This window comes from Thalassophryne amazonica, chromosome 23, assembly GCF_902500255.1.
Source record: "Thalassophryne amazonica chromosome 23, fThaAma1.1, whole genome shotgun sequence".
Taxonomy (NCBI): Eukaryota; Metazoa; Chordata; class Actinopteri; order Batrachoidiformes; family Batrachoididae; genus Thalassophryne; species Thalassophryne amazonica.
Window position 1 is genome coordinate 11,379,898 of NC_047125.1, and position 23,433 is coordinate 11,403,330.

At 39.6% G+C, this 23,433-nt stretch overlaps 1 protein-coding gene across 5 annotated transcripts in view; it reads left to right on the forward strand.

Moving 5' to 3' along the window:
* pcdh7b (protocadherin 7b) overlaps positions 1-23,433 on the forward strand; it is a 268,609-nt gene that overhangs the window by 235,295 nt on the left and 9,881 nt on the right. The gene's annotated exons all lie outside the window — the stretch shown is intronic.

Sequence of the window (23,433 nt, forward strand, 5' to 3'; positions counted from 1 at the left end):
AAATAATTGAGCGAGGGAGACCGACAGTCACAAGGAGATTCACACTGTGGGTCTTTGAGATTTGGGCAGGTGGGAATCAACTTGGGACTATGGGCTGTTAGCCTTTTTTTTTAGCATAAATAACACCCATGACATATTGGATGGAGTCAGCTTTAGCTGAAAGTAGGTTGTCACAAGTTGTGTGATATACTTAGATCCCAAATTATTAGTGCTAATTTATGTGAGCAATCCAAAATTTTGAAGGTTGGGATGGAGACAGATTGGTGGGTGATTTAGTGAGACTAATTGTGCAGATGATAGGGAGTGGTAACTTAACCCAGACAGCAGTGTGTAATTGAGGATTTTGCAGGTTAATACTCTGAGGTTGATGAACGTGCCAGAGCGTCCAAGTGTAGTTTTTGCCATTTTTCTATTAATAGATCAGTGACAGAACATCAGCGAGCCTTAATTTGACCACTTTCTGAAACTACAAGTTCTCATCTGTAAAATGAATCCCTCCTCTTGAATATCTTTCACTCACAGCCAATCCTAGAGGCCAACTGTGAGCCACTCCACTCAGCTGCAGAATCTGTTTGTGGGAGCTCATCGCTCAAACACACCAGTAAAGGCTTATAAAAAGAATAAACAGAAATCACTTTATTTTTATTTAGTGTTAGACTAAAGAAAAGCCTTGTCATGGAAAAAGCACAGTGGGATCATTTTCTTCTAGAATGGTGCAGTATTTTTTCAAGCCAACAACTGACATTTTTTCCTATCAAAAAAGAATTACATGACAAGAGAAGGGCACGGCACTATAAATTTAAAAATATACTCTTTCAGGAATGTTCCACATCTATGTTGTGTAGCTCCAAGTAGGTGGTACTGCTGCACTGCACATATTACATTACACGCCTTCTGTGAACCAAATATGTCGGTGAACCCATTGATAGCACCAAAATATTTTGTCTATATGAATAAAAAGGCATATTCACAAAATATATGAGGAATTTCTAAAAGCACATTTTATATTTTCAAATTTAGAGCCAACTTATATCTTTTAAACAGTGACTTTACCCAACACAGACAATGAATGACTCTTTTATTGTTGTTGTTTTTGTTTTTTTGTTAAGTGCCAATTTACTGCCAAGATTTCAAACTAACAAAATACAGATGCTATCTGGCACTTGCTAAGTTAATTTTAACCTTGATAAATGGTTTTGTGTGTGCAACCATCACCTATTTTCATGTTCCTCCCACAATTCTGCGCACTCAGGTAGCCAAAATCAGCTAAAATATGGCCATATTTTGCTGTCATTGCAACTCTGTTACCATAGAATCGCCCCATGTTACATTACCCAATGTTGAACTTGGACACACAGTTATCTTACTAGTGACAAATTGTCAAGAACATATAAACCTTGTGTCAACCTTTCAAATATAAAGTATGTAGATTGGTGTCACCCATATTTCTAACTGAACCACTTGTGGCATTCAATGATAAGGGTCTATTGGTGGCCATTTTGGACGTCATTTTGAATCTTAAACGCATGAATGAATTTAGTTTAGGCACAAGTGAGTTTGCTGTGACCTGCAATGGTCTTCCCATTGCATCTCTGTGATATTTAAGTTGTTTATATGTTGTTTAAAGGTGTTTTGGTGAAAAACCCTATTTTGGTGGACATCTTGGACGCCATCTTTGGTAACTGGCTTGGGGCCAGTTTTTATTTTTGGGAATATCCTGATTGTGTTTTGCAGTCATCTAAGGAACCTAAAAAAGTTGGTTTGGTTTAGTCCCGGGGTGGAGGTGCAAAGGTAGTGGTCATAGCTCCCCTAGTACTAGCTCTCCAGTAGATTCAAACACACCTGCTACTTTTTCTTGACGCACACCATACTGCAGGAATCAGAGGAAATCTGAGGTGGCGTGACCCCGATGTTGAGTCTGAAGCCAGTGAAATGAATAGGAAGGGTGACAACCTCGTGCTAATCTGCAATATATCTGATATCCCCTCTTGCTTGCCTCTACTGGTGGTTGGCTCTCACTGCGGTATTGTATCACTTCCTGTTCCGGAGCACAGCAGTGTTTTTCTGTATCTGTTAGCTGTTTAATCTGCGCAGTTAGATTGATCTAGTTATCTAGATTACGATTTGTTTCCCAGTGTAATCTTTACGTGCCTTAACTAAAGCACTGCTTCTGCTGAGTCACCTCTAAATTATTTACACATTATTCACTTTGCGTGTTTTTAGGAATCCGCTAGCTTAGCGTAGCTACTAGCTCTTAGCCGATTTAGCATGGCGGCTTCTCCTGTCTCTCCCGCACTTTTCTGCTCTGGGTGTGAAATGTTTAGTTATTCCTCGGCCTCCTTTAGCAGTAACGGTACTTGTAATAAGTGTAGCTTATTCGTAGCTTTGGAGGCCAGGCTGGGCGAATTGGAGACTCGGCTCCGCACCGTGGAAAATTCTACAGCTAGCCAGGCCCCTGTAGTCGGTGCAGACCAAGGTAGCTTAGCCGCCGTTAGTTACCCCCTGGCAGATCCCGAGCAGCCGGGAAAGCAGGCTGACTGGGTGACTGTGAGGAGGAAGCGTAGCCCTAAACAGAAGCCCCGTGTACACCGCCAACCCGTTCACATCTCTAACCGTTTTTCCCCACTCGACGACACACCCGCCGAGGATCAAACTCTGGTTATTGGCGACTCTGTTTTGCGAAATGTGAAGTTAGCGACACCAGCAACCATAGTCAATTGTCTTCCGGGGGCCAGAGCAGGCAACATTGAAGGAAATTTGAAACTGCTGGCTAAGGCTAAGCGTAAATTTGGTAAGACTGTAATTCACGTCGGCAGTAATGACACCCGGTTACGCCAATCGGAGGTCACTAAAATTAACATTAAATCGGTGTGTAACTTTGCAAAAACAATGTCGGACTCTGTAGTTTTCTCTGGGCCCCTCCCCAATCAGACCGGGAGTGACATGTTTAGCCGCATGTTCTCCTTGAATTGCTGGCTGTCTGATTGGTGTCCAAAAAATGAAGTGGGCTTCATAGATAATTGGCAAAGTTTCTGGGGAAAACCTGGTCTTGTTAGGAGAGACGGCATCCATCCCACTTTGGATGGAGCAGCTCTCATTTCTAGAAATCTGGCCAATTTTCTTAAATCCTCCAAACCGTGACTATCCAGGGTTGGGACCAGGAAGCAGAGTTGTAGTCTTACACACCTCTCTGCAGCTTCTCTCCCCCTGCCATCCCCTCATTACCCCATCCCCGTAGAGACGGTGCCTGCTCCCAGACTACCAATAACCAGCAAAAATCTATTTAAGCATAAAAATTCAAAAAGAAAATTAAATGTGTTAAAACAGTTAAATGTGGTCTATTAAACATTAGGTCTCTCTCTTCTAAGTCCCTGTTGGTAAATGATATAATAATTGATCAACATATTGATTTATTCTGCCTTACAGAAACCTGGTTACAGCAGGATGAATATGTTAGTTTAAATGAGTCAACACCCCCGAGTCACACTAACTGTCAGAATGCTCGTAGCACGGGCCGGGGCGGAGGATTAGCAGCAATCTTCCATTCCAGCTTATTAATTAATCAAAAACCCAGACAGAGCTTTAATTCATTTGAAAGCTTGACTCTTAGTCTTGTCCATCCAAATTGGAAGTCCCAAAAACCAGTTTTATTTGTTATTATCTATCGTCCACCTGGTCGTTACTGTGAGTTTCTCAGTGAATTTTCAGACCTTTTGTCTGACTTAGTGCTTAGCTCAGATAAGATAATTATAGTGGGCGATTTTAACATCCACACAGATGCTGAGAATGACAGCCTCAACACTGCATTTAATCTATTATTAGACTCTATTGGCTTTGCTCAAAAAGTAAATGAGTCCACCCACCACTTTAATCATATCTTAGATCTTGTTCTGACTTATGGTATGGAAATAGAAGACTTAACAGTATTCCCTGAAAACTCCCTTCTGTCTGATCATTTCTTAATAACATTTACATTTACTCTGATGGACTACCCAGCAGTGGGGAATAAGTTTCATTACACTACAAGTCTTTCAGAAAGCGCTGTAACTAGGTTTAAGGATATGATTCCTTCTTTATGTTCTCTAATGCCATATACCAACACAGTGCAGAGTAGCTACCTAAACTCTGTAAGTGAGATAGAGTATCTCGTCAATAGTTTTACATCCTCATTGAAGACAACTTTGGATGCTGTAGCTCCTCTAAAAAAGAGAGCTTTAAATCAGAAGTGCCTGACTCCGTGGTATAACTCACAAACTCGTAGCTTAAAGCAGATAACCCATAAGTTGGAGAGGAAATGGCGTCTCACTAATTTAGAAGATCTTCACTTAGCCTGGAAAAAGAGTATGTTGCTCTATAAAAAAGCCCTCCGTAAAGCTAGGACATCTTTCTACTCATCACTAATTGAAGAAAATAAGAACAACCCCAGGTTTCTTTTCAGCACTGTAGCCAGGCTGACAAAGAGTCAGAGCTCTATTGAGCTGAGTATTCCATTAACTTTAACTAGTAATGACTTCATGACTTTCTTTGCTAACAAAATTTTAACTATTAGAGAAAAAATTACTCATAACCATCCCAAAGACGTATCGTTATCTTTGGCTGCTTTCAGTGATGCCGGTATTTGGTTAGACTCTTTCTCTCCGATTGTTCTGTCTGAGTTATTTTCATTAGTTACTTCATCCAAACCATCAACATGTTTATTAGACCCCATTCCTACCAGGCTGCTCAAGGAAGTCCTACCATTATTTAATGCTTCGATCTTAAATATGATCAATCTATCTTTGTTAGTTGGCTATGTACCACAGGCTTTTAAGGTGGCAGTAATTAAACCATTACTTAAAAAGCCATCACTTGACCCAGCTATCTTAGCTAATTATAGGCCAATCTCCAACCTTCCTTTTCTCTCAAAAATTCTTGAAAGGGTAGTTGTAAAACAGCTAACTGATCATCTGCAGAGGAATGGTCTATTTGAAGAGTTTCAGTCAGGTTTTAGAATTCATCATAGTACAGAAACAGCATTAGTGAAGGTTACAAATTATCTTCTTATGGCCTCGGACAGTGGACTCATCTCTGTGCTTGTTCTGTTAGACCTCAGTGCTGCTTTTGATACTGTTGACCATAAAATTTTATTACAGAGATTAGAGCATGCCATAGGTATTAAAGGCACTGCGCTGCGGTGGTTTGAATCATATTTGTCTAATAGATTACAATTTGTTCATGTAAATGTGGAATCTTCTTCACAGACTAAAGTTAATTATGGAGTTCCACAAGGTTCTGTGCTAGGACCAATTTTATTCACTTTATACATGCTTCCCTTAGGCAGTATTATTAGACGGTATTGCTTAAATTTTCATTGTTACGCAGATGATACCCAGCTTTATCTATCCATGAAGCCAGAGGACACACACCAATTAGCTAAACTGCAGGATTGTCTTACAGACATAAAGACATGGATGACTTCTAATTTCCTGCTTTTAAACTCAGATAAAACTGAAGTTATTGTACTTGGCCCCACAAATCTTAGAAACATGGTGTCTAACCAGATCCTTACTCTGGTTGGCATTACCCTGACCTCTAGTAATACTGTGAGAAATCTTGGAGTCATTTTTGATCAGGATATGTCATTCAAAGCGCATATTAAACAAATATGTAGGACTGCTTTTTTGCATTTACGCAATATCTCTAAAATCAGAAAGGTCTTGTCTCAGAGTGATGCTGAAAAACTAATTCATGCATTTATTTCCTCTAGGCTGGACTATTGTAATTCATTATTATCAGGTTGTCCTAAAAGTTCCCTAAAAAGCCTTCAGTTAATTCAAAATGCTGCAGCTAGAGTACTGACGGGGACTAGAAGGAGAGAGCATATCTCACCCATATTGGCCTCTCTTCATTGGCTTCCTGTTAATTCTAGAATAGAATTTAAAATTCTTCTTCTTACCTATAACGTTTTGAATAATCAGGTCCCATCTTATCTTAGGGACCTCGTAGTACCATATCACCCCAATAGAGCGCTTCGCTCTCAGACTGCAGGCTTACTTGTAGTTCCTAGGGTTTGTAAGAGTAGAATGGGAGGCAGAGCCTTCAGCTTTCAGGCTCCTCTCCTGTGGAACCAGCTCCCAATTCAGATCAGGGAGACAGACACCCTCTCTACTTTTAAGATTAGGCTTAAAACTTTCCTTTTTGCTAAAGCTTATAGTTAGGGCTGGATCAGGTGACCCTGAACCATCCCTTAGTTATGCTGCTATAGACGTAGACTGCTGGGGGGTTCCCATGATGCACTGTTTCTTTCTCTTTTTGCTCTGTATGCACCACTCTGCATTTAATCATTAGTGATCGATCTCTGCTCCCCTCCACAGCATGTCTTTTTCTTGGTTCTCTCCCTCAGCCCCAACCAGTCCCAGCAGAAGACTGCCCCTCCCTGAGCCTGGTTCTGCTGGAGGTTTCTTCCTGTTAAAAGGGAGTTTTTCCTTCCCACTGTAGCCAAGTGCTTGCTCACAGGGGGTCGTTTTGACCGTTGGGGTTTTACATAATTATTGTATGGCCTTGCCTTACAATATAAAGCGCCTTGGGGCAACTGTTTGTTGTGATTTGGCGCTATATAAAAAAATTGATTGAATTGATTGATTGATATCCACCTCCAGAAGGGAAGAAACTAGAGTCTGAGAGACTTCACACATGCATTATAAATTGGATTGCTGCCTGAGCCCAAGTTACTGGATCTTCTTTAAAGCAACTGAGAAATCAAAGACCGCGATTCATCGTATATCTGTTGTATGATGGCATATGGCTATCCTTCGGTTTATTTGTACATGTGACTACGATACAAATTGGTCTGATCAAGACACCGCCAGATGTCAGGCGTTACACCGCGGGGGGCCGTCATGTTTGCTCTGAAGTCTGAGCTTCCTTTCTAGCGCACTGGGTGTTTTTATACAGTCGCGGCACCCCGGCCAGACTCAGTGATACATTAAAGAGGTGCTGGAGAACCCATTTGCTGACTAGCACATCCTTTTACCACTTTTATCAAGGCGACGCTGTGAACAGCCATTTGAAGCTAGGTGTTTTGTTTTTTTTTTTGTTTTTTTTTTTAACCCACAACACAGCTAGTAGGTGTTTTTGTCCTGAAGGGCAAATTCTCAAAATCCTGTCTGATCACGTATTTGAGTCACCCAGCCAAGCTTTACACTAGTGTGCAGTTGTATTGTTACAACGTCTAAGGCAACATAACCAAGGGATGGTCCAGGGTCACCCGATCCAGCCCTAACTATAAGCCTTAGCGAAAAGGAAAGTTTTAAGCCTAATCTTAAAAGTAGAGAGGGTATCTGTCTCCCTGATCTGAATTGGGAGCTGGTTCCACAGGAGAGGAGCCTGAAAGCTGAAGGCTCTGCCTCCCATTCTACTCCTACAAACCCTAGGAACTACAAGTAAGCCCGCAGTCTGAGAGCGAAGCGCTCTAATGGGGTAATATGGTACTACGAGGTCCCTAAGATAAGATGGGACCTGATTATTCAAAACCTTATAAGTAAGAAGAAGAATTTTAAATTCTATTCTAGAATTAACAGGAAGCCAATGAAGAGAGGCCAACAAGGGTGAGATATGCTCTCTCCTGCTAGTCCCCGTCAGTACTCTAGCTGCAGCATTCTGAACCAACTGAAGGCTTTTTAGGGAACTTTTAGGACAACCTGATAATAATGAATTACAATAGTCCAGCCTAGAGGAAATAAATGCATGAATTAGTTTTTCAGCATCACTCTGAGACAAGACCTTTCTGATTTTAGAGATATTGCGTAAATGAAAAAAGGCAGTCCTACATATTTGTTTAATATGCGCTTTGAATGACATATCCTGATCAAAAATAACTCCAAGATTTCTCACAGTATTACCAGAGATCAGGGAAATGCCATCCAGAGTAACGATCTGGTTAGACACCATGCTTCTAAGATTTGTGGGGCCAAGTACAATAACTTCAGTTTTATCTGAGTTTAAAAGCAGGAAATTAGAGGTCATCCATGTCTTTATGTCTGTAAGACAATCCTGCAGTTTAGCTAATTGGTGTGTATCCTCTGGCTTCATGGATAGATAAAGCTGGGTATCATCTGCGTAACAATGAAAATTTAAGCAATACCGTCTAATAATACTGCCCAAGGGAAGAAAGTATAAAGTGAATAAAATTGGTCCTAGCACAGAACCTTGTGGAACTCCATAATTAACTTTAGTCTGTGAAGAAGATTCCCCATTTACATGAACAAACTGTAATCTATTAGACAAATATGATTCAAACCACCGCAGCGCAGTGCCTTTAATACCTATGACATGCTCTAATCTCTGTAATAAAATTTTATGGTCAACAGTATCAAAAGCAGCACTGAGGTCCAACAGAACAAGCACAGAGATAAGTCCACTGTCCGAAGCCATAAGAAGATCATTTGTAACCTTCACTAATGCTGTTTCTGTACTATGATGAATTCTAAAACCTGACTGAAACTCTTCAAATAGACCATTCCTCTGCAGGTGATCAGTTAGCTGTTTTACAACTACCCTCTCAAGAATCTTTGAGAGAAAAGGAAGGTTGGAGATTGGCCTATAATTAGCTAAGATAGCTGGGTCAAGTGATGGCTTTTTAAGTAATGGTTTAATTACTGCCACCTTAAAGGCCTGTGGTACATAACCAACTAACAAAGATAGATTGATCATATTTAAGATTGAAGCATTAAATAATGGTAGGACTTCCTTGAGCAGCCTGGCAGGAATGAGGTCTAATAAGCATGTTGATGGTTTGGATGAAGTAACTAATGAAAATAACTCAGACAGAACAATCGGAGAGAAAGAGTCTAACCAAATACCGGCATCACTGATAACAAAGATAACGATACATCTTTAGGATGGTTATGAGTAATTTTTTCTCTAATAGTCAAAATTTTGTTAGCAAAGAAAGTCATGAAGTCATCACTAGTTAAAGTTAAAGGAATACTCAGCTCAATAGAGCTCTGACTCTTTGTCAGCCTGGCTACAGTGCTGAAAAGAAACCTGGGGTTGTTCTTATTTTCTTCAATTAGTGATGAGTAGAAAGATGTCCTAGCTTCACGGAGGGCTTTCTTATAGAGCAACAAACTCTTTTTCCAGGCTAAGTGAAGATCTTCTAAATTAGTGAGACGCCATTTCCTCTCCAACTTACGGGTTATCTGCTTTAAGCTACGAGTTTGTGAGTTATACCACGGAGTCAGACACTTCTGATTTAAAGCTCTCTTTTTCAGAGGAGCTACAGCATCCAAAGTTGTCTTCAATGAGGATGTAAAACTATTGACGAGATACTCTAGCTCCCTTACAGAGTTTAGGTAGCTACTCTGCTCTGTGTTGGTATATGACATTAGAGAACATAAAGAAGGAATCATATCCTTAAACCTAGTTACAGCGCTTTCTGAAAGACTTCTAGTGTAATGAAACTTATTCCCCACTGCAGGGTAGTCCATCAGGGTAAATGTAAATGTTATTAAAAAATGATCAGACAGAAGGGAGTTTTCAGGGAATACTGTTAAGTCTTCTATTTCCATACCATAAGTCAGAACAAGATCTAAAATATGATTAAAGTGGTGGGTGGACTCATTTACATTTTGAGCAAAGCCAATTGAGTCTAATAATAGATTAAATGCAGTGTTGAGGCTGTCATTCTCAGCATCTGTGTGGATGTTAAAATCGCCCACTATAATTATCTTATCTGAGCTAAGCACTAAGTTTTGACATTTCAAGTAACAAAAAAATTAAAATCAATATTATAAGGACAGTAACACAGTGCTACGGTACAAATCTATGTGTCTGTTATACGTTAGTTAGTTAGTCCAGCAAATATTTTAAAACCCGTGCATCTTTATTATAATTTTTTTTAATGTAACACATAAAATCACTTGAAGATGTGCAATAAGATTGTTCAAAGTAAACTTGCTGTAAATATATTTTGTAATTATGTTATAATTTTGTTTCCACAATGGAGGCATTCAGTTAATGCTGTTAGCCTGTTAGCATCATAATCTCTAATAGCATCACATTATATAAGGCTGCAGTATACATTCTATCATTAGCTTGTTAGCATCACAATTATGTGATAGCCATTAGCATTGCTTTATGTAACACTAGCCACTTTTTGTGTTGCTGTTAGCATGTTAGCGTAATGTTATGTGATGCTCGCAACTTTTCCAAAATGTGAACAATCGCTACTTTAAGATGTGGGTTTCTTGAGCCAGAGCCGTGTTTCAAGCTAACCTTCCTGATTTTTTAAACTAGTGAAAAGTTTTGGCACCATCCCCAACAACATGTTGTAGCCATTGATTAATTCTCGCGTTAGTTTGCCATTTTGTTGTATATTTCATGAGACGTTGCCCATGTACTGGGCATTGTGTTAGCTGTCCATAACTGGAGAGATTACCGTAAAGGCAGGCGCCTCCATTAACCACCCAGCAGGTGGCAGTAGGTTGTCAAAGAGCCCTCGAGCAAGATACGTTTACATTTGCTGCATTGCCCCAATTAGCCCAATGCTAATGTGGATTAAAAGACAGACATAAATAAGAAAATCTGCAGTTTATCTAGCTACCAATAGCGATGTCACTTTTTTAAATTTAAGACTTAAAACTGTGCAGTCGGAAATGAGTCAGTCCTTCTGGTTTAACAGTTCAAAACACAAAAACACAGCCCTGGATAAATGTGTTTCTCCTGCCCTGGAGCGGAGCTCACGGTGCTTGTTTATGAGCCTACATTTTGAAAACTGAATGTGTGTCTCTTGAGGTCAATATAATTAGCCCCACAGCATTTCCAACACTAGCCTTCCATTAAGGTCATGACTCACCGTGCTCAGCCGGCGTTTGCCCCGTGTGTACCAGCAGCTCACAGCTAATTTCTACACTCAGGGTGACAAATATGGTCAATTTTAGCTGACTGACTTGGGAGCTACCGCGCTAGCTCAACGATGTTAAATACTTTGATTAGAGAAAACCCTTTATTTGAGAGAAAACTTCCAAAATAGTGCACCTAGCATAGGTAATGTTGTGTTTTAGGTTGTTGCTAACACACCACATGGGTGCCTCGTGCTAAATTTCTTCGTTAAGGACACATACAAAACAAAAATGGTGCTAAAGCTAACAGTGGTTGTTTGGCTTGTAATCATAAAGCAAACACTTTTAGTGCTACATTGCACCACGTTTGCATAAAAGCAGCAAAATGTTTGCCAAACAACTACTTTTAGCGCTATTTAGCACCATATTTCTTTACGATACAAATATTTGTTGCACACGGGAGAAGTAGCCTTGTGACGTGTCATCTTTTAAATACTGTTTTGAGGCGAACACGCGCGACACATGACGTATGTTGTGTAAGCTAGGCTATGTCACACTTCTTGTCTGTTTTTTTTCTCTTTATTAGTACCTTATTTGAATAATCAGGTTAAAAAAGTTTATTTTTCTATTTTGGGTTTTTTTGTGCGAGCATTTAATTGAAAGTGCATTTTGACAAAAAAACGTTTAATGGTGCAAAACTGGCTATTTTGTGAGTGCGCCTGGTCATGTGTGATAAGAGTAACGGTGGAGGAGAAGCAATGACACTTCTTTTTCTAATGACAGGAAATAGAGAATGAAAGCGTCAGACAGGAAGAGGGAGAATGTAGAAGAAAAAACAAAAACATAGTGATTTAACCACTCGCTAATACTTTCAGTCATTCAGTAGGCCCTACCATTTTCTATACACCCTCCAGTCATCATATATTCTGTTTGTTTTATCGAATAATCCTGTGCAATCATCTCCTTGTGTGCGTCGGTGAATGGCGTGCATTATGTTCACACAGGCTTCACACAATTAATGTTTGTTTGCTGCAAGGTTTGTGTGGTGTGAAAATGAGCTAGCGCTGCCATATTGTTTTATCGTCTGCTAGCAGTGTGTGTGCAAACCACAAAATTAGCTCATCTTAATCCTTATGCGGCTTCTAGAAGATTCTATATCAACTCACACTGAAGAAAATGCTCCATAAAAATGTTTACATTGACACAATACTTTTAAAGCACAACTGGAGAACACTGAAATGCACATGACATCACATAACAGTTGTCAGATATGTATTACAAAACAGGGATGCACGTAGTATTTTCTAGTCAGTATTCATTGCCTAAAGAGTTTGAAAAACAAAACTAAAAAGATTAAATTTGCAGTAGATTTCAGGGTGGGAAAACACACTGTGTGCCAGGAATCTCACTTTGTTAAGCTAGCAAGGTTTAGAAAGCCATTAAGCTAGCTCATTCAATTACTTGCTTGTTGCTAGTCAAATTGTGCAGTTGTATAAGTCCAAAGAAACTAGTTTAGTGAGTTTAGCATAGCATCTTGCCTTGTTTGTATGTCTATAATGTAGAGCTGAAACAACTAATCGATTTAATTGATTAAAATTGATTATTATTATAGTTGTCAACTAATTTAGTCATCGATCGTTGCAAAATAACTTTGTTTTACCGCAAATGTTTCATTTCTTCCATGTAATCAACCGTTTCTGCATCGCGGCTTTGCTTTAAACCTTGAACCAATGAAGCAGGGCTTCAATCTGCTGCTTCGTTTGTTCTTTGTTTCATTTCGCTTTATCTTGTTTTTTCCCCGCTAAAACCCTAGCATATGTCTGTGAGTAATATTTACCTTTTTCATGTTAAACTGACTTGTTATGGTCTTCTCAAACAGTTGATAGATGTATTTTACAACTTAAAAATGGGTCCAATGCTAATGCTCTAGCATGTCTATGGCGTTTTCAATGTTAAAGTTATCATTAAACTGTCCGCATCTCAGTACGTTTGTGTGCATTTGTTTTCTGTATAATAATTAATGACTCAGTGTCTGTTGTTGTAAAAGAGTCAAATGTATTACAAATAGTAATTTTTTTTTTAATTTTTATTTATATATTAATAATAATAATAGCAACAACAACAACAATAATAGTAATAATAACTAATAACGCTACAATACAATTTTAGAGGAAGAGACAAAAACAAAACACAACAGAAAAGGTAAAACAACTAACAATGAACATAAATAAATAAATATAGAAATAAATAACTATTTCCTGTGAACACATAGTGACTCTTAAACCTCCACTTCATCCCTGTTTTATTTAAGTTTAATGACAATTTGTTTCGGTCAAACCACATCTAAGCTGTGTTTTTACACAAGAAAAAATAAAATGCAGTAAACTGCACATTTGTGTCTTTTTTCATGAAAATATCTTATTAAAGATCACATATTACACTTTAGTCAGGCCTTTAAAATACTTTTGTGGACTCTTGCTGTAATATGTTGTCAGTGGTTGAGATCGTTGCTGTAGGCATCTAAAAATGCTCAATCGGGTGAAACCTGATGTAAATCTCTTTGTGGTGTGTCGGTGATGTATGTATGTGCAAAATAAAACAAAACACTACTCCTGTATTATGTTTTTGACAAGAATATAACATCATAACTTTGTTACAAGCTCAAACGGTGTTGCATGATAAAGGCCTTTTAATAATAACTCACTTAAAGAAATAATGGCAAACGCACAAGGATTAATCGATGTATTGAAAAAATAATCGACCGATTAATCAATTACTAAAATAATTGTTAGTTGCAGGCCTACTGTAGTGTTCCGTGTTCATATTCTACACAACTGGACTGAGTTCACTTTTCATTCTTGTGTGGCAGGAAGCCAACACTCCTAACTGTTAGTAGCAGTCCGGATGACTCACTCCACTTCTCGCCACGTCATGCTGCTGTTGTTCCACTTATAGACGAGGTTAAAGGTCAGAATCGCTGGAAGAACAGTCTGTGGTGGCTCTGTTTATCCCGCATCTCACTGTGTGCAGCGCTTCGCCTTCGTGCATGACATCTCAAGACAATTTACGCTGTCTTCAACTTGAACACAACCTGCTACAACAGGGCGAGAGACCCATTGAGAACAGTTACATTTGATAATTGGCTGAGAGATCAGCACCCAGAATGAAATTACGCTCGTTACTCATTCCTCGATTAATTTCTTCTAGAGCGGTTTGTGGTTTGTTCAGTATAGCAGAAAGAAAGCTCACCCCTGCTCAAAGAAAAATGTAGCCATATCTGTACCAGAAAGCTGAACTGCAGTGGTATGTTTGGGTCCATATGTATTTGGACAGTATTTTTTTTATTAGTTTTGTCTCATCATCCCCATGGATTAAAAATACTAGCATTGCGACTGGTACCCATTAGCCTCCATAGCATTGAAGTCACTGCGTGGCAGAATTCCTGTAGTGGCGTGAAGGTTATGCGTTTTTTTAACTTGACCTGATACACCTTTTCTGTAAGTTTGGTGACCCTAGGCCTCTCCATTCAAAAGCAATTGTACTAATGCTAAAATCTGAAAATTTGGCCTGTAACTTTGACATCAAAGTTAGGCTCATTCATTTTTTTAACTTGACCATGGTCTTGACCTTATTTACCTTTTCTGTAAGTTTGGTGATCCTAAGATTCACTATTCAAGAGCATTTACAAAAAGTTTGATAATTGGCCTATGACCTTGATTTCATAGTCATAGGTGACCCTACATCTCCACTCCAGATCAATCATGCTAACAAGCCAAGTGCCATCATATTTAACGTTACCATGAGCTGAGTGCCTGCATTATTAGTAACGGGACTTATCATGTCCTTAAAAAATAGGGGCTTACGTATATGTCAACATAAGCACAAGCATTCTACCATTAGGAAGTTGGTGATGCTATTACAGTGCTAATGGTAGCATTAAAACAGGCTACCATCACATAACATGATGTTGACAAGGTAATGTTAGCATGAAAACTTGCTAGCATCAAATAATGCAATGCTACTCGACTAACATTAGCATGAGCAAGAGCCGAGTTTCCATTGTAACAGGATTGATAATGTCTGTAAAAAATACATACATGCTAACATAAACACATACATTCTACCATTAGGCAGTTGAAGATGCTATTACAATGCTAATGGTAGCATTAAAACACCTACCATCACATAACATGATGTTTACTAGGTAAGGTTAGCATGAAAACTCACTAGCATCGCATAATGCAATGCTATCTGTTGCCTTTAGAAGCTCTTGGGCTGCTTGAGCAGTACATTTTGTGTCATTATCCATCTGCACTGTGAAGCTCTGTCCAATTTGGCAGCATAGGCCTATGGACTTCACAATTCCAATCCAAATCGCTGACTATATCTTGGACTTTATTTTCATCAGTGATTAAGAAATACAAAACATTATGGTACAGTATGGTAAATCTGGCAAATCTCTGTCAAGTAGTTTTAAAAAATAAATCATCATGCTGAAAGGAGACAAGTGAGGGAAGCCACCAAGACACCCATTGCAGGCTTCTGCGAATGTTTGTGGAGAATGACGCAATACTGCATCCCATTTTACAACATCATGTCGGGGTGGGGTGGAGTCGAGAAAGGTTGAAAACAGGAAAACAGATCAAATCTAGGCTCAGGTTTCCTATGTTTCTTTTTGCAAAATGAAGCTGATTTTTTTTAAGAAAATCCTCATCATCAAGCTGTATAACTGGCGATGCAATAGACAAAAGTTGCTCTATGTAGTTTCTCCAGCCACAAACACAGAAGCCTATAACTCCTTCAGAGTTGTCTGGATGGATTGGTGGCTTCCCTCACTAGTCTAAAAACTGCCTAGTTGACACAGATTTGCCATACAGTATCATTTTGTTTGTATTTTTAAATATCTATCTATCTACTGTATTAACATTCTGATGTCACGTATACACAGCAAAAAATGAATTCAGCTAACCCCGTAGGAAGGTAAACCCGGCTACTGGCCCCTAGTTAAATTGATTTGAGACCTATATTAAAAAAAAAATCGCATTTGGCCTCACGTGTATTCTTTCTGCCGAGTCTTTAGAGATTGGAAATCTCACAAAGTGAGGAAAAAGAAGGTGACAGCTTATTCCACACCCTGATCAGGCTTGTGTATCTTTTCCATCCCTTTCTCGCTCCCTCCCTGCCTTTCTCTGTCTGTTTTTGTTTGCATCTTCTGTGCACCTCTTAAAAAATCGGCAGGGGTTGCAGATTATTCCTACGCCAGGCAGTAAATACTTCAAGAAGCTCAGAAAGCACAGAATAGATCACCTGCTGCCACCTCCAACAGTATTCCACCCGCCAGTCACAGCAATGCCAGAAAAACACATAGGTGAGACAGTGATAAATGATAATAGAGCAACAGGACACACGCGGGTCAAACAGGGATACTGGCTGCTGTCCAGCATCACCACGTCTGCATCAAATAAGCTTATCAGACAAAAAAAAAACTACTACTGCAGTTCAAACAAATCACTGCAATTAAAGATCTTGATATACTGATATCAAGATCATCATATCATATATCGTGAAACCATGAAAAGTTTGATACAGCATGGAAGAAATATTTATTTCTTGCAGGAGAACCTTAAATGATTCATAAAACATACAAATATGAAACAATTTCAATTAAAAAACATGCCATGCAGTGCAGCAGTGCCACCCACTGGGAAGTACAAAACAGAGATCTGGGACAGTCCAAAATGGTTGTGCTTCATGTCACTGCATTTTTTTTTTTTTAAGGATTCAATTGTGTATTAGTAATTCCAGTATTGATGGCATTTGAGTTCTCGGTTCTTAAAATTATTTCTGTGTTTTTCCTTTGACTATTTCATGTTTTTCATTTGCTTTATTCTTCAAATGTCTATTTGGATTCAGATTGGTTTGAGTTGTAAATGTTTTATTCTATGAGTTTGCCAGTTTTCCACACTTCCTGTTTTACTTTGACATGGTCTTGTCTTTTCTTATTTGGCCTGCTTTCTCCCTGTTTGCCTTCACACCTGTGTTCATTCACTCATCTGTGCACCTGCCTCCAATTATAATCACCTCCGGTCTACTTTAACCCTGCTTTTCTGTTTCCTAGTTGCTGGTATGTCAGTTGTCTTTGCCTGTGTGTTTTTAAGTGTTTATGTTTTCCATGTTTGAGACTGCTTTTTTTGGTTTTTAAACTTTTTTCTTGAGTGGTTTGATCACCTGTATGTGACCTTGAAGTGAATATTGGATTTCACAACAAAAAGTATATTTGTGAAATGATATCACTTACCTGTCTGTTGCTGTTGTCAAATAATTCCTTTTTGGATTTTTGAAATCCTTTGTTGATCAAAAATTAGGTTAAGAAAAGTCTGACCCTACTTTGTGAAAAAAAATACTACTTGTATTTTTTTTTTTTTTTAAAGGTCATTTCACCCCAGGGTGCCGCTTTTCTTCTCATTTTCCCCGCCACTTCTACCTATCTTCCTGCTCTTCTATCCCTCCTTAATTGTCTGGCAAACATCTCAGCTAGGGAAAGACAAATATCACTTTTTCCTGTAGATGTTGTTCTGTCTGAACCCGCTGTCATGGCCTTAATAATTTAGCACCCATTCTGTTTCTCGCTGCTCCCCGTTCTCCAAGGAACACCACCCGCCTCACCTTATTTTCTCCTCTCAGCCTTTCTTCCTTTTTGTTCCTTTTCTCTGTTTCCTTCCTTCCCCACAGCTACCTTTTTTTTTTGTCGTGCATGTATCCAGTGAAGCGGAGTGTGTGTGGCTGTCTGTTTTTGATGCTGAGGACCTCTCAGCTACGAGGCGATGCCACAGGAGAACCTGAGCGAGACAACCGAATGCATAGAGACTCGCTCTTATGCGATAATTAGTCCGCAAGATTCACCTAATTAAATGAGATCCTATTAGATGTGAAAATGAGTAGAAAGGAGGAGGGGAAAAGGGACGACGACTGCAGAGCAAACCTTTTTTTACTCACTTTCCTGTCATTTTTTGGTTTGACACCCATTCATCCCAACCTCAATGTCTTTCTATTACGGTGCCATTCTAAGACTACAGCAATCTCTAGAACAACCTGAAATGCGCGCCACCACAGTGAAATAGCTCTCCCTACTCTGGAAGGCATTAGATGAATGGCACACTGCAATCACAACACTATTTCCGAATGAGTCTCCACTGTCTTTGGGCCAGTTGACAACGTGCTGACTTCCACCGATCTTGACCAGACAAACAAAAAAGAAACATTTTGCTTAAAATTGGTGCCATGTCTGCAGATAGATGGCAGATTTCGGAGGTGTTTTTTTTGGGGGGGGGGGGATATATATATATATATATATATATATATATATATATATTTTTTTTTTTTTTTTTTTTTTTTTTTGAACTAGAAATGACTCTGCCCCTATGTTAAGTTGGTGTATGGTTTCATAGTTGGAAAAAAAAAACAGACATACTGGTTTACTGGCTACTCCTGTTCCTCTCATTCCTGACCTCTGTCTTCCTGTTAGTGTTGCAGATTTGCAATTTTGTATGTGGTGTAATGATGACCCCCATTTTTTTTTTTTTTTTTTTTTAATGGGGGCTCGCCAACACACCACCAAGAAATTGTTTCAATCAAATGAGCCTTCTTCACTTAGGGCGTAGAAATGAAAATTGAGATGGCACGCATGTTCACCATATTGGGTAATACGCATTGGCCATTTTCGAAAAGAACCTTCCCTGCTCCAACCCCTCTTCCCCCATACATCACCAAGAAATGGTTTCAATCAGATGAGGCCTTCTTCACTTTGGCCTCACAAAATGAATATCGAGATGTCATCTGTAATGGATGACGGCCATTTTCAACAGTGATTGGTGATTGAAATGGTCATTATGGATGACTGGGGGGGACCCCATTTTCAAATGGAACTGAGTGATACATACACAACCCCAGAACCTTCTCACTAAACACTGTGGTTTCAATTCCTTTTGGTTTCAGTCAGACATGGTTATTTAATTATTTTGCCGAAACAAAGTTGACATTATCATGGAAAAATTAACGAGCATCACTTAATGCAATGCTAGCGGATAGCATTAGCATGAGTGACCTCAATAAACTTAGATATTCAGGTCATTTTTACATGTTGCTGGAATAAGTTACACTCTGTGTTGGTGTTTCTTGTTTCTTTATGTTTTTTTCTTTTTTTTCTTTCTTTTTTTTTTTTTGTTTTGCTAGTTGGACTGTCCCCCACTGGACATTCCAACTACCAATCATAGATTTGGGCCTTGAAGAATTATGATATTGGCACATGATGGCTAGATGTTATTGCTAGGCACAGATGTTCAGAGTTAAACTAAGACTAGCTTGTTTGTCACGTTCCTTTTTATATCAACAGGTATTTCCCGCCTCCAGTGCTCGTGTCCCATCTTTTCTGACCTTGTCATCTCTCTAAATCCTCAATTCCTTTTTCTCTCCACTGCTCTTTGGCAGTGTGTTTGGCCTATGACAGCCCAGAGGCAGTCATGCTGTCTTCTCCACTCAATCTGCCATTTCTTTTCTCCTAGGCCTCGACTCTGCTATACCCAGGACACGGAAATTCTCTCTTCTCATGTCTCTACATCTTTAGTTCTGTTTCCATCTGCTCCTCCCTCTTTACATCATTCCTGTCTTCATTCTCTCCCTCATGCCCTTCCCTTCTCTTTTCCCTTTCACCCCTATCTGCTGTCCAGGCAGTGCTCTAGCAGTGTGTTCTTTTGTGCGCACACACACACATCTGTGTGGGTTCATCACCTATGTTTTTTTTTTCTCCCTTTCTGTATCCATTTCTCTTTTTTTTGTCTCCCTCTCGTCATCTCTCTTCCCCTCCTGGTGCCTCAGCTGTTTGGATTAAATCTACCGGCCGGAAAAGAAGGGGCAAAGGCTATCCCGCGCTTCAGCTTGTGCTGCAGTTTGTAGCGTAAGCTGAAACAAAGGAGATGGAAAGGTGGAGCAGCTGAATACAGTTTGAGACGCAGGCTGATTTTGGATGATTGAGCCTATTTTCATCCTAATTGTGTAAAATCATCATGACTCTTTGCCCCTCCTGCAACGATTAACCCGCACAATGACTTTGGCCACAAGGCCACTTTTGTAGGCTGCCACCTGCATACTGGTAAAGACAAGCCATGCATCTGAATATATCGGCATGTACTTGCACCAATATCCCAACAGTTACTGTAGTATTCACTTGAAAAAAAGCCATTGAGTAGCAACACCACAATTTGGATGTACTTCGCCTCCACAATCTTACCTGTGCTTTGACCCTCATGTTTACAGATGACCTATAATGCAAACATCCATGTACACTAAGAACATGTCTATTTTGTAATGGCAGACTTTTTTTGAGTATGTGGATACCCTATAGGTAGTGGCCTATTGGGTTTTGCCACCTACACAGTAAGCTGCTATGAGTGTCCGGATACCCTATGGGCAGTGGCGGCCTATTGGGTTTAGTTTTCATGCTATTCATGTCACTTGAATGCATTTCTGCCAAAGTTGACCATACAAATTCCAGTACATCTTTACACAGGTGTCACATGGTGACTTTGACAAAACATTAATGGCTTTTCTATACTGTAACTTGACATCTTGCTTTGCCAACCAAAAGCAGCATAATGTTAACCAGTTTATAAAGTACACAGGTATTATATGTTAATTGCCCAGAACTGGCAAGACACCAAAATATTTCCTATTCACCCAGACTGATTTTGGCAGTTGCACCATTTTATTTTTTCAAGGTGACATCTTCTGCCAAGAACACTTTATCGGTTGTTACAGTCCACCAGCAGTGGAAGTTCTTTCAAACTAATCAGCCAAAGCCATGAACAAAGATTGGCCCACTTTCATCCAGCGTACTGCAAAGAAACTTGAAAGCATAAAACACACACAAAGGGAGTGCACAATCCTCACACAAATGTAGACGAACCGCCAACATGCAGTCTTGCAAATGTACGCGGTATGACGTACTGGGTAAACATCACTTCGACAGTGTTGGACTTTTGTCTGTATGGCCGCTCCTTTCATTTCCCCCATCATCTCTGCTCCGACTTTATCTGCCAGTCATCCTCCGTCTCCGCCACGCTCTCTCTAGGAAGCCTCTTCAGAGTAAATGTAAAAGAGGCCTAATGGCTTGCAATGCGGGCTATTATGAGCAAAAGCAGCCCCTGCTTGGCTGAAAGCACTTCCCTATTGAGCAAGAGATAGAGCGGGCCCGGCCTGTGGCGTCCAGACTGTTTCTGTCTCTTTATCCCAAATAAAAAGGCCTGCACCCTGGGGACGTAACCTGGGATGGAGGGCTTCCTCCTTTCGGGCTCTGTGGTTTTCACTGTTGCAGCACGGACTGACCCACTTGTATTGTGCGATGTCGTCGTGGTTGGGCTTCGGGTATATTTGAGAATTTGTAACAAAAACCCGCTACTGTGCTGCGTGCGCGCTCAGGGCTTTTCTTTGAAGATATTTTGTATGTCCTGATTTTTGAATTGGGCCTAGAAAACGCCTATGGACATGCAAGTGCTGCTTGCTGCATGTCTTCTGCCTAAAAGTACTTTTTTAAAATTGATCAAGGACCATACCATATAGTTTAGTGCTTTTAACAAAGATTAAAAATATTAAATTTGGGGTGGATCATTTCACTACATAGTTAACCCTATAATACCAAACATGGCATTTTTGATACATTTCTTGGGTCTGGCATTATAGGGTTAAGATCGACTGGACTGGTAGTTCACCTTAGAAAGCAGTTTGTCCGTTTTAGTACAAATAAAATAGGAGTAAATTGAGCCTGACCAATATAGTTTCTTGGATGTGCAATATCAATGTTAGGCAGTGAACAATTTGCAATAAAAGCATTAGAAATGCCAATGATTCCTAACATATCTTATCAAAGTCTTATGACAAAGAAATGCAATTGAGCATTGTTGTTTTTACAGTTTAAAGCATGAACATTATAGTAAATTACAATAAATATATATTGAGCACTCAACCAATGTAGGTCATGTTGCAGTCACATTGGCTTCACTTGGACTCAGTCGCCATATTGCATTGCTCAGTAGTTCCATAAAATTGATTTCTCATTTATTTTGGCCCCACCTAGATGGGGCACTTGTCACTGTAAAACACCCACTCTGAAATTGAATGGCACCAATTACCTTTCCCTCTATCTCTTTCAACTAATTTTACCAAGGGGTGATGGGGTCCCAGCCATGCTTGACAGTGTTATGAACATGCATACTTAATTACAATAAATATATCAAACAGCCAACCAATGTAGGTCATGACTCCACCATGTTACCTTCATTCAGATTGGCAGCATTTGTAGAAAATAGACTTCTTGTCTATTTTGGCCCCTCCTACCTGGGAACATGGCAACACTTGTCTTTTTTTCACTGTGAAATGCCCACTCCTAAAACCAATAGCCACTCATCATTTTTGCCTCTATCTCTTGTCGCTAATGTGACCAAGGGGTGATGGGGTCCCAGCCATGCTTAACAGCATTGCAAGCAATGCCAAACTGCATAATGATACCATTTCATGAACCAAAGTGTTTTTCTGAATTGCTTATTTGGTTAAAAAAAAAAATCTACATTGAGGCAAAAATAACACTGATATATTTGTAAAAATCACATGCCAAATGATTATCAGTCAACTACAAATGACAAATAATGCCGGTCAGGCTGTATTATAAGCACATGGTTTAAAATAAATTGGAGTAAAACATTTGAAATGTGTTATATGGTTTTCTATATGTTACTGTTTTATATATTTGTTCTGTAATTTATTTTGTTTTATGTAAACAAAGTAAAGTTTGGAATAAAGAATGTTGGTAGGATTTATCCTGTAGAATGTTCCAAATATTGATGATGCCAATGCTGATTGCTCATTAAAATTAATTTGGCATGGTCCACAGCCATTTCTCAAACAAAATACTCCTATTCATACTCCAGCTTTGGTGGGGGGTTGTAAAATGTCTGGAGAAAGACGGTGGTGGGGGCATGAATTTCTGCTTTGATATAACAAACCAGTTCATTAGCACAGTGGGAAACATCTTCATTTTTCACAATCCTGCAGAGTCAGTGGACCATAGCCGGGAAATAATCAGCCTCCTTTCATCACACGCCACACAGAGCCACCACTACCTACCTCGCCGGTCGGGGGATGTAGAAATGGAACCCTGAAGGTTCATAGCTTCCCCTTGAGAGCCAGGGGCCCAGAGAGGTCCTCCCTACTGATTTAAGTTTTTTTCCCTGCCAGTTTGTCTGAGGAGAAGAAGAAATTGGACAAGTATTCCAATCAGAGACGGGGCGTGTAGGCCTCGAGAGAGCTGCTGTGCATTGTGGGTAGCCTGATGGCTCAATTGTCAGAGCAAATGAGTACAATCAGCGCCTTGTATCCTACGACGTTTTGATGACTGTATTCACCATCATCAGACAACCATTTATAGAGAAAGAAAAAGATGGGTAGTAGTTTAGGACTCAATTCCTATGTCTTCAAGGTGGATCACGACTCACCCTAGTATCCTCCTACACATTCTCAACCCCATTCATGACATATTTTAAGCTCAGACAGTGCCCCTTTGTGT